At 47.4% G+C, this 12,474-nt stretch overlaps 1 protein-coding gene across 2 annotated transcripts in view; it reads left to right on the forward strand.

Moving 5' to 3' along the window:
* DAG1 (dystroglycan 1) overlaps positions 1–12,474 on the forward strand; it is a 51,744-nt gene continuing 39,270 nt past the window's right edge. Inside the window, exon 1 of one of the 2 annotated variants that reach the window (XM_026857520.1) lies at positions 1–22. The gene's annotated coding sequence lies outside the window, so the exon portion shown is untranslated. Of the gene's footprint in view, positions 23–2,533; positions 2,554–12,474 lie in introns of those variants that run through there. The other variant, XM_026857521.1, reaches the window with a different exon arrangement.

Genomic DNA, 12,474 nt, shown 5'->3' on the forward strand with positions numbered 1-12,474 from the left:
GCTTGGCTCCACGGGAGCGCAGGTGGGTTTCCAGGTAGCCCGGCGGAGTTCAGTGCGTTCCGGGTACGCTCCCTCGCAGCCCCGGGCGGGGGTGGCAGTGCAGCCACGCTGCGGGACAGGCCGACCCGTCAGCGGCCCCCGGGGGCTCCGCGGGCTGACCTTGGGTCTGGTCGCTGCGAGCCTGACTAACAGCAGAGGCTGTTCCGAGCTTAACAGACCCGCAGTCAAACTTTTATCTTTAGTCAGCGGTGTGGGTGACTAAATGCAAGTAAATTGTTGTGCTGCACAAAAAGGCGTAAGTGCAGAATATTCTTTGTGGCCTCCTTGGCTCCTCAGAAGCAACAGGCTGCGGAGCGGCTTCTCCCGAGTCTCCAGCACCCTTCAAGTCAGTGAGTGTGAATTTAGCAAGTTTTGCCACAGGCTTGCAGGTTGCAAACTCTCAGTCTGTCCTTTTAGAGCTTAACCTGGTTTCAATGCTCAGGGTGGGAAGGTGCAGGCTGGGGGACCTGGGAGCTGGGCAGCAGGGTGCATGGGCATTCCCTGAGGTGCTGTGCCTCCTTTGGTCCTGAAGCTTTGGGCTCTGAGGCTGGGGAAGATGGCACTGACGTTGTTTATATGTCCAAAAAGAGTTTTAAAATCCTCTTTTTGCATGAAAAAAACAAGCATTCACTTACCTTCTCTCAGCCTCTCCAGGCAGGGGCTTCTTTCCACTGCCCACTGCTGTTATGCGATGGCTACTAGAGTCTCTTGCCTTGGGAATACTGTTCCCACCAAAGTTTGTTATTTAACTTTCTATGTGGAATGCTGTCTCTTCACATCTTTAGCTTTACAGATTCCTTTTCTCTCTTTAAGAGTTTCTAATTCATAGGTTTCTTTGCACAGTCTGCTGCTGTACCAAGCATCCTAAACCACTTATTCTTCACGATGCTTGTCATTGCACTCTTCTATCCTAAATATAGGGTAGTATGCCAACAGGAGAAGCTTGAGAGCTAGCTGAAGTGCTGAGAACACCACTGTTTACTCAAAGGAGTAATGAGCAAAGAGCCTGGCTGATTCCAGGTCGTGTCATCTTCTTGCTGCAGGAGTTTGTGCTCACTTCTTTGGGAGCTGGCACGAATTCTTGAATAACTAGATGATGTTGACAGCACATGCTAGCTTAAAAATACCCATTTCTTTCAGCATTGTGTAAACTGAGTAGTAAATTTTGCTTAAATGCTGATACTGGGCCTGGAGAATTGGCAAAAACTGTGAGGCTTGTATCAGTAAAGATGTTCTGCGCCTCGCTGCGTACCAGTAGGTTTTGTATGGGATTTGTTAACCCTGAGCACTTCTCTGCTTTTAGAAATGGCTGGTACTCAGTGCTAGCTCAAGCGCTGCTTATCTACTTCTTTCTCCTCTCACCTCTTTGCCTGGTGTGCTGGGCTCAGCTGCTGCGAGACAGGAAGGAGGATGTGTGACAGGTAGAGTGAGACCTTTTGCCAGCTTCAGCTGCAAAGTGCATGGTTAGAATTGGCTCAAATCTCTGACCGTAACTTGTCTTCCATGGACGGCTGGTCTGGAGGAATTATTGCGTGTCTCTTGTCGGTCCAGCTGTACTCTGGCAGTGAGGGGGTAACATTGGAGGGAGTGCTGCTGTGTCCTGGCTTGTGCGAGCATGCCAGCTGACAAGCCTGAGAGGTGATTTGGTGCTTTGCACTGAAGCCCAGCAGTCCAGCTCGGGTCTGATGGGGAAGAGGACTCTGTGGTTGCAGCAGCCAGGTCTGCAGCACAGGCCTGTGATGCAGCATGTTGTCAGTCTAACAGAGAAGGTGTGATGGTCCTGCCCTGGCAGGAGGGGAGTTGTTCAACGGTGGGAACAGTATTTCCTTGCCTTTTCTCTGTCCCTTGGAGAGATAACGAGAGATTGTCCTGGAGAGATACCAGGGTGATGTGCCAGCTTGGGGAGGAACTCCAGCTGATGGGAGTGAAATAGTCTGTCTCATTTCAGCAATGACAGCCATCTGAAAAGTTTAATTGTGGGTATGATTTTGGATAGTTTGTGCCTTTACTCCTGTTAGCTGAGGAGTAGTATGGAGGATTTAATTCTAGTAATGATTAATTTGAGTGAAGAAAATGCGAACTCTGAATTCTCCTTGGCAAACAGGGGTCATGTAAATAAATGCCTCTGGCATTCTTTGTGGTGCTTGTAGACTGTCTACCAATTACTTCTAGTCTCTTGCTGAATCAGTGGGAGGCTGTTGCTCCTTGAGCTCCAAGTACTTCAGCAGTGATTTAGGCGAAATACAAATAAACACAGTTGGATTGACCTAGTGTATCTGAGCTCTTGGTATGCTGAAAATGTTTGTTCTTACGATGTTTGTGCAGTCTGAGAGCTCTGTACCTTAAACCCGATTTGCAGAGGACTGTGACCGTGCTTAAGCCATGAAAAATAGAAGATCGCCCTGAAGAACCTGTGTGTTTAGGACTACTTCTTTGAGATTGAATAAGTTGGAGAAAACTACTAAGGTGCTGCTGGATGGAAAGTTAATGTATTAACCTGCGTGAATACACTAGGTACGTGCACTTCCCAGTCTAGTGTCTTTTTCCATCTGGGTATCTCTTTGCACTTATCCATTGGCTTAAACTGTGTCATCTTCACCTTTTCTGGGATAAAATTTTAGCTTGCCAGTGGGAAAGATGGTTGTATATATTTGATGTTACTGCTTTCTTTGCCATTGCATTTTTCATGAGCATCTGAGCTGATCTGCTTTGCAACATTGTCCAGTGGAGATGGACCAAGTCCCCTGGCCAGGCTGGCCTGCTCCCTTCCTCTTGGGAGTGTCTGCTGCACCTGTGAACTGATCGCCTAGGGACCAGCAGAAAGCTCCTGGGCTCTTGTGCATGGTTTGTGAGATGTCCTGGGTGTCTGATGAGGAGGAAACAGGGCAACGTGAGTGGTGTGGCTTTGTTTGGTGTGTGAGGAGGCAGTGGGGGCCTCCCTCTTCTGTCAGTGGTGCCCTGCTCAGATGGGCAGATGTGCCTTGAAACCATGGCCTGAATCAAAGCTGGAGCTTCTTGCCTGATGGTAGCTTCTAAGTTATTAATTGGGGTGCAAGCAATGTAAGGCACCCTAGGAATGCACCCTGTTTTCCCAAATGCTATGTCCTGCTCAAGGTCACCTCAGCCTGGTAGCGCTGGTTTCTGGGAGCCAGGCTTGATGCATGCTAGGAAATTCCCCAGAATTGCTGCCGCTGGCAGCAGTGCAGCCTCGTGGTTTTTCCATGTCCAGGATCCTGTCCCTGGGCGACATGCTGGGACCCGAGAGCTGGAGGGAGCCACTGGATACCACATGCTCCTGGGGCTCCTTACTGTGGCCCTTGTATATGTCTTAACTGTGGAGAGCTCACAGTGGCCCCGCAGACCCTAACACAAGTGGTGTTCTGCCATGTGGCTCCCTGGGCTGTGTCACTGCTGGGCCATGTCGGTCCTGGTGCTGCAGCAGTTGTCCCGGGGTAGGTGCAGTGAGCAGCAGAGGGTGAAGTTGTGTAGGATGGCTGAGCTGGTGTAAGGCTTGCTGCTTTCAGCAAGGAGAGGTCTGACCCCCAGACGTGCAGCTGTGGTGTTAGCAGTCATCTTGCTGAGCTGATCTTTGTCTTTTCCTGGGTTAGCTTTCTGCAACTCAGTAACCTGGATTGTCCATGGAAGGAGCTTGTAAATGCCCCAGCCAGAAGGAGCTTGTCAACACCCCGGCAGTGCAGGTGGAGAAGAAGCAAGGCCCAGCCTGGAGGAGGAGGGCATGGTCCCTGTACTGGAGAGTGGTGGGTTAGCTCAGGACAAGTGGTTGCCTTGGCCAGCCTCATGGTTTGATGCTCTTTAAAGGGCCCTTTTCTTGCTCTCTGTGCCCTCTTGCCTCCTCCCATGTGCCAGCTGTGTGGCTGACCTGATGCACTGATCAACTGATCCTGCTGACTTGGCATAAAATTGTTCTTTTTTTTCAGCTAGACCCGTTTTCACTGGCTTAGGGATGGTGCTCCCACCTCTTGGGATGGTGCTCTTAGCTGTAACAGATACTTTCTTCTTCAGGGTTGAGGTGTCCTCCCAGTTTTGCTGTCCTGCAGGTATCCTCTTGGCCTAGAGAGTAACTCTTGGTGGGACTCAAAGTACATTATCTCTGGCAGACCTTCACCTGCAGAGGGTGGGGCTTGGAAACAGCAGTAGAACTTGTCCCAGCCCCGCAGGTGTACAGTGTTCAGCTTTGGTTCTGGTTTTTCTTTAGAAAAACAGGCTCCTGGCCTCATCTGACCTGTGAAGATACATTTGAGTGAAGGTTTCCACAGATGAATTCTTTCTTCCCCTTTCCTTGTGTTGTGGTCTCACCGCAGTGCTCAGCTATGGCATTTGCCATTGTTGCAACTCCGAGTAAGGGTATGCTGTGTATTTTCTACTGTGCTTTCTGAGAAGGGCTCAACTTGTAGAGGCTTACATGGGCAGCTTCAGAAATATTTTGGATATTCCTCAGAGTTTTCCAACAAATTGGCTTAGAAGCCTCTTCTTGAAATATTTGATGTTGCAAATACTCCTTGGTAAGGACCTGACAGGCGGCATTCCTCCCCTCCCTCCTCAGGGGCTGAAAAAGTGATTATGGGAGAGGTTTCAGTTTACTCTAGCATAGTTACAGGTCACGAAAGTGCTGAATACATATAGGCAGTGAATTCACACTGGGTCTTTTCTTTTTTTTGAACTAGATTGTACATTTAGACTTCAGAAAGCTTAATCTTCTGTGAAGTGTGTTCCTTAAGGGTGGGGATTAGCATTCAGTAATTTTGATGAGAGTTTTCAGTGGCAGATACCGATCACTTTATATCAGTCCCAAGGGCTAGGGATTGATTTTTGGATGAGCTTGAGTAAGAAGAGGCTGAATGATAGTTTGAACCCTCAGTTTTCCACTTGAGTGTTGAATTACAACAGGTGATGTGAAAACCTCGTGCCACTGTCACAACTTCAGATTGTGGCGTGGGGGCTGTCTATGCTGTTGGTCCCTTGCTGTGGTGGCACTACTTGCTTCTTGCCACGTAGGCTTCTTCCCTTTTTCTTGTGCAAGGTCAGCCCTCAAATGGACTCTTCCAGGCTTTTTGGGAGATGCATCTCTTCCCAGAGGTCCCATGAGCCTCAAAAGGATTTCCTTGTGTGTCTGGCTGCTTTGGGACTTTTTGATTATAGGGGATTTTGATTATAGGGGAGAGGGACCAAGAATGGTCGATAAAAGTGAGTCTCTGCGGCTCAGTTATTCAGCACTCCAGGTTGCTGTTCAGATACCACTTTAATCAGAACGGAAATAGTTGCTGAGTTTTTCCAGTATGGCCGTTGTGCCTCTCCTGTAAACTTACTCTAAAGCAGCCCTTCAGTACTGGTTTCTAGCTGAGAGCTTCCTCTAGAGTGAGGAAAAGTTTCATCAGACCTTCTCTAAATATTGCTGAAATAACATGTGGACGTGTAAGGTGACATCTTTCGTTGTCTTTGTGCTGTAGCTCTTGGGATTCCTGCAGGAAGGCCTTCCACAGGTGTGGGCTTCTAGGTGGGTAGCGAGAGGAATTCTGACCCAGGAGACAGAAAAAAATAGGAGCGTGTGCCCCATTTTGGGGCTCTCTTTTTCCCCTAAGGAAAAGACCATCCCTCTAGACCTGCTTTCTCTGAGGATGAGTGCTTTGCTTTTCCCAAAGTAAGAGGTTTTTCTAATAAAATGGTCTTGCAGTCATTTACAAATACAGAACCTGATGTTAGTGGAAAATCTGGCAGGATGATTTTGACATTGGGATTGCAATGATACAAATATTTGTGACTGCAGTGAGTCCATGTTCGGGTCCCTTAGACTTTCTAGTTAGGTCTTGACATCTGTGGAGTGAGCTCTCTGCTGTAGGAGCTGATTCTTTCATGACAGACCATGCATGGTGTTTTCCCACCCCAAAGGAAATATTTCTAGTGGAATTTTTATGATAGTGCCTGGGGCCTGCATTAGAGAATAAAAGGTGGTTATTCTAAAAACTTCTCTGAAGTAAACTTTGCAGGATCCTATCAGGAAGATAGACAAATTTAGTGTAGCTGTGTCTCTCTTTCTCTAAAAATTAGGCTTCTACCTCTACAGATGCAGGGCAAAGACTGGGTGGAGACGAGGGTGGGACTCTGTGGTTCAAAAGGAGAATATTCCTCTAGTATTTATCCTAAAATTCAAAAACCGCTTGCCTACCTGCTCCCAAAAATCCTCAGCATCTTTCCTTTCTCCTAGATGTTTGTACTGTAGCACGTTTTAAGATATGTTGGAAAGTATAATTTCAGTAGTACTGGCAACAACTGAATTTAGTGCAAAAAACTTGATCGCTTGTGTTGAGTTCATTTACAGCTTCTGCTATGTGGTGTTTGTACACAGAAAAGCTGTTGTATGGGACGTGTAAGTGGTCCTGCAGGTTTTGGAGTGTGGTCACAACACAGTCTGTCCATCCTGTGTGGGATAAAGCATCAGGAATGGGGCAGTAAACCTTATTTTAATTAGTGTTCAGATCAGATTGGGTGATTTCAGGCTGGGTGCTAATGTTTTTGTTGGTGGCAGTAATACAGAAGTAATTTGGACTAACAATCTCATGTAATCTAACGTAAAGGTCTGTGCCATGGTGCTGTGCATGTTTGCACAGTATCAATTCAGTTCCCCCCAGAGTGAGCTGTTTGGCCAGAATGTGGAACTTCACGTCCTCTGTGTGGAGAATTTTGTGCTTTCAGTGGTGTTTGTGAAGCTGATGCTTTATGTTTATCCCTATGCCAGCAGCCTTGTGCTGGTTGCTCTTTCAGGAAACACTTTATCACACCTTAGAATAAAATTTTGTTTGAATATCAGGGGTCAGCCTTTAGGGAGGTAAGAAGTTTGATCTTGTGAGAGTAACAATTGCTGAGAGTAAGTACAGATCTTCAGAAATGTACTGAGGAAGCTAAAGCAACATGTAACAGTACTGCATGCAAAACCCTACAGACCATTGGTAGTAAACTGTAAGGAAAGTATAAGACTAGGGCTTTATAGCCTCATGAAAACTTTGTAATTGAAGCTAACATAAAAAAGGGCTTCATTTGCTACTGGCAAAGAGGTAAAATTGTATATTGTGGACTTAAACCATTGAGAAGGCAGCAGTGTTCCCCTGTGTGGTAATGGTGATAAACTGGGATAGAAGTTGTGTGCAATTCTGTCTGCAGAACGTGGCAGAGTGAAGTACTCTATGATTACCATGGCTAATTTAGGCGTGAGAAGGTTTGCTTAAAAGCCTCAACTGCAGGTGGATGAGCTCCTGGAGTCTAGAAGCAGTACTCCAAACCTGTGATGTGGTTCAGTCACCACCCTCCCCTCAAACCAGAGTCCTAGTGCTGGTGCCATAGTATTGCATGCCCCTTATTCCTGGAAACTGGAATCCTGACCCTCCTCTTCCTTCTCCCCGTCACACTGGTTCTGTGCTGCTAGGCCTGCCACGCTCCCCAAATGCCATATTCTTTGTGTCAAGTGGAAAAGGTGCAACTGCTGCTTGCCTCCACCTCCTGCTTTCCCCCTGCCCCGGCAGTGGCGGGTTGGAGCCAGGACCTGCTGGGACAGGTAGGGCTGTGCATCGCTCGCTGGCGCCTCGGCGACTTTTGATCTGTATACTGGATGCGGCTCTGTGAGCTCAGCTCGGTCTGGCAGTTGACCGAGCCTGGCCCGTGAGCGTCCCGGGGGAGAGGGGTCGTGGTACTGTCCTGCCATCACAGGAAGAAGCTGTTTCCTGCAGACCTCTGCTCTGCATCCTCGTGCTGTGCGCTTTGCTCCAGCCTGACCCAGCTCAGCAGCCTCCAGCCGTTTGCTCTTCCCTGAACTGCAGACTCCTAAAGCTTCCCCTGGAGGTGCATAACTTTGTATAGCGAACTTAATCCTGCTGACTTCAGGTAAGCCTTTTTGCACCTTTTATGGTTTTCTTATAGTCTGTTCACATGCTGGTTGAAAAACCATTGCCTTGATATGATGCTTCAGGAGACTGTTTGAGGCAGCTTCTCCCCTGCTCTAAGAACAGGGAACAGAGGGGGCAGTGAGATTTAGGATTTGATTTTGATAAGATGAAATCACAGTACTGCAAGCAGGGACAGTTTTGCCCTCTGCCCTTTGTGCCTTGGCCACATATACCTGTGTTTTGTGATGGGTTGGTCAACTCGGATCCTGCTGGACAAGCAGTCTACCACGAGCATGAGGGAGGTGACAGAGAGCAAGGCTGGGTGCAGAGCTCTTTCCTGTGAGTGTCTTCTGGTCCGGTGGAGTATATGGCTTGGTCACTCCAGCTGAGAGCCTGAGAAGAGTGCTTCATGTGCTGAAGTCCTGTTTTCTGGTCATATATGGGAATTCAAGCTGGCTAAGCTGACTCCCTGTGTAAGTGTTTAGGGGTGAGATTCTTCTTTAAGCAGCGACTTAAGATGGTGATTCTTAGTGAATTCTGTGCAGCTGACTCTAAGCCCTGTTTGGGACCAGCAGTCGTAGGCTGTGCCAGCTGGAAAAGGTCAGCTGAAGCTAGGAGCTGCCTGGGCACACGGCTAGGTGTCTGCTTTGGAGCCAGGAAAAGCCACCTTCAGTATCAGTAGAAGCAGATGGCTTGGCTCTGCAGCCTGAACTGATCCAGGAGCAGACACCTTTCATTTCCTAGTGTGTCAGTGTCTGCTCCTGTTCGAGGCAGACCCAGTCACATACAAGAAGCTTGTAAGCACACAGGTCCACATCTCAAAAGAGTAGAAGAGCTGTCTGCTCTCCCCTGGGAGTGGAAGAAGAATCTTGATGGTGAACTTGGGTAAATCTGCTCTAAGGAGGTGGGCTTGAGGATCAGCTGGAGTAACTGAAGTGGCCAGTGTCGTCCTGCTTGGGGTTTGTGGTAGCAGCCAGCTGAGTTGATTTGCACAGCATTTTTGAGGCAAACAGTTGTCCTATTTACCTCGACTCCTTAATGGAGAGAAATTACCTGTGTCAGCAAAGCTGGAAAGTTACTTTGCTTCTTTAGGCTTGGTTAGAATGAGTATATGTATGAACTCTTCTGGGTGTAACTAGTTTAAAGATCCTTCTGGAGGAGAAACCAAGCAAAACATTGCAGCTCCCCATCTGGGTGGTAATTCTGAACAGAAGCACAGCCCTTTGGGGAAAATGGTGCTACATCAGTAGGTGACGCTGCCAAGCAGACTGCAAATTGGTCCAGGTTTTTATCTTAGGCTGGTGTCCTATACTCAAACAAGTTGATGATGCAGAGGCTGTTCATGCAGGAAAGAGGTCTTGCAGCAGTGTCTCGTTCCATTTGCTGTTGGCAGGCTTTAGAGTAGTCCCTTGCATAGAAAAGTCACATGAGAAAAGCATTTAATGTATTTTTAGATGTCTTTTAAAGTGGCTTAGTGGCTGAAAAGAAACCTGTGTCAGGTCACTTGCCTGCTTGCTGCAGTTTGCCCAGAAGTTCTCGAGTGGACTATTAATGCAAAATACATCCAGTTGGAGACTTCTGCTGTAAGGGAATTGTGCTGCCTGCTACCAGGATGCAGCTAGCTGTGGGAGGTGGCCCTTGCTGTCAGTATGGTTGCTTAGATGCTGTTTAGGACAATAGTGTGAAATAAATAGATGTCCAGCTGAAACCAGTTTAATTTCTTTTTCCCTTTATCTTTTGGAATTGCTTGGTTTTCCTTGGTGACTTTGTGCAGTGCTCTTGCATGGCATGGTTTTTCACAGGGTCCAAACTTGACATGCTCAGCTTCTCACTTGGTTTGAGCTGGTGCTGCTGGCAGAAGAGATTCTGCCTTCCACTTGTGCTAGTGCAAGAGCAAAGAGAAGTGGTCTTGAAGACCCCACATCCAGCCAGGAAGCTGAGCCAGGTGGAAACAGGGCTCTTGTTTGTCTCTTGCTGGATTTCTTTAATGTGTGTCAGTTCCCCCATCCGCTAGTGGTAATGCTTGTACCAGCACAAAGGGGAGAGAGGAGAGGGATGGGAGAGATGGAAATGCTTCCCCTGGAAGTAACACCAGTTTAAAATGACCATGAAGCTGGCTGTGGTGCTGCTGTGGGCCTTCAGACAGGCCAGGGCACATCTGCCCTGTGAGGAAGAGACAGGGGGTGGTTCAGCCATTCTTTTCTCTACAAAATGTTGAGTTTCCAGGTGTTTGCCAACAGGGAAGAATGCGTGCTGCTTGTGGGCCCTGTGTTGCGTGATCTCTTGAGATCTATGTGGGCCATTGAATAGGAGGAAAAGTGTGCTGGAGTAGGAAGGAAGCATGATGCACTGCATTGCCTTGCGTCAGGGACAGGAGTATCACTGTAATGCAGGCATTGGGGGGTGGGAGTATGAGCTGAAATCCTGGGTTGCACATACGGGGTGAGATTATTGGAGTGTCACAGTTATTTGGTGCTTGTTTGATGGCTGGGCTGTTATACCAGTGCCTATCAGATAAGAAGAAAATTTTATTTCCAGGAGTCCTGCCCTTTCAGAATAAGCTAGAAGAACAGGAGCTGATGGCAGGTGAGGAGAGCAGGGGACTTGAGAGAAGCCTCCTTTAAGAGCAACAGTATTTATGTAACAGCTAACACAAAATATTAATGTAAATAAGACAAGCTGTGATTTTTACCTTGGAGCATCTGGTGAGGTGACTCTTCAGTGGTAGTGTGTAGGCAGGTGGTACAAGAGAGCTGGAAAGTTCCAGATCACTCTCCTTGTTCTCTGAAACAGTTTTGACCATAAATTATGAAAGTTGTGTATAACAAGAGTAGGAGGAAGCCAGACAAAGTAAAACCTGGAAAAGGTGCACTTTTTCTCTCATTCATTTGCTAGGGTGCTTGATGGGAAGAAATAGCTGTGGGGAGACTGACTTTCCCATCTCTTGAAGTCTTTGACTCAAGATTTGCTTTAATGATGTGGAGGAAACTTTAGGGACCCATGTAACAGAACTCACTAGATGCTAGCCTTGAATGTGGTGTGGACATGTTTAAGAACATAACCTAAAATAAAAATGTTGAGCTTTTCAATATGACCAGCTTAAACTAAATGTGTATTTAGCAAGCAAATTTGTTTTTCTTGTCCCTGTCACTTAAAATGAGTGTGGCTGTGCTAAGAGCTCTTCTGAGATGTTGCTGCATCTCACCCAAAGCCCCAGATTGCTGCTTAATTTATGCTGCCTCAATTTAAGTCCAGGTTTCTGGAGATGAATTTTAATGACTAACGCGACACCGGTGCTGGACCATGGTGTTTGTAGATGGGTTTGCTGGTAAAGGTGGTCTCTGGGGGTGCCCCGAAATGGGTGCCTGCCGTGTGTTGTCTGAGGCGGGTGAAAGGCGGGTGTGCGCTCTTGGGCTGTGGTGAGGCGGGAGAGTGTGGCAGCAAATGGACGGCTGCTTGTACCGCTGTCGGGACTGCCTTGTAGGGAGATGTGCCGGCTCCCGGCCATTTCTGGGAAAGCTCCTGAGCCTGGTGGCTCCTGCAAGCTTTGCCCATGGGGCTGGGGACATGTATGCCTGGCGTTTTCCCCTGGGTGCCATTTAGTGTGTGTATAAATACTAGCAGGTTTCAGATGCATTACAGATTCTCCTCTGGTCCTTTTTTAAGCCTGAGTAATAAATAGGTTGGTGCTTGCTTGTGGGTCCAGCTGATCTGTCATTAGAAATGATGTAATGATTAAACTCAGCTTCATTATGGCTTTTCTTTGGTGCAGCTCTCCTAAGTCTTGTTTTTGTGTAATTTTCAGGCCTGAGCATTGCAGGTGCCAGGTGAGATACATTTAGGCCCTGGAAAAAAAGTTAATTTAGCAGTACTTGCTATGAAACAATGTTTCTTACAGTGAGCCAGACTAGCCACAGCCTCCTTTCTTCTTTTGATGAAGATGCTGATTGTGCGTGCTCCGCTTCCTGGGGAGCCTGTCCTGGCTGCAGTACAGCTTTGCACTAGATTTTATAGTTAATGCGCTTTGGAATAAGTGTCATTTTAAAAGTATCCAGCCAAGAAAGAGCACAAGATGTAACTCCAGTAAAGTTTAGGTTTTTTTAGGATGGTAGTTTCTATTAAAGGGAATTAACAGTTCCTGGCCTTTAGCTCTGGGTGGGATATGAGCTTCAAGGGTGCGTCACTTCGCTACGGGGCCAAGGTGAGTTTCTGAACTACTCCAAACTGTACAAAGCTCAAATCAAGACATTCCTTGCATGTTTGGTATTTTTATAGTTAACCTGTGAAGTTTTTGTGTACGAAGCAGAGGTCCTGGGAAGGGATGAGAAAGAAGCTATTTTTACACCATCACAAATAGGGCTTGGCATGTTTATTTTAGACTCCGGAGCCGCTCAGGCCAGTGTGGGGTTTTTTTATAGTCTTCTACTGTTTCTATCGGATTAAAAAATAAACTTGGACTCTGGAAATCACAGGAAAATGGGGTGCCCTGGCGTACTTGGCTCTGGTGAGGCTCCGAGGAAGCGGCAGGGAGGGGTTGGTG

Source organism: Athene cunicularia (assembly GCF_003259725.1).
Source record: "Athene cunicularia isolate RWA chromosome 12 unlocalized genomic scaffold, athCun1 chr12_part1, whole genome shotgun sequence".
Classification (NCBI taxonomy): domain Eukaryota; kingdom Metazoa; phylum Chordata; class Aves; order Strigiformes; family Strigidae; genus Athene; species Athene cunicularia.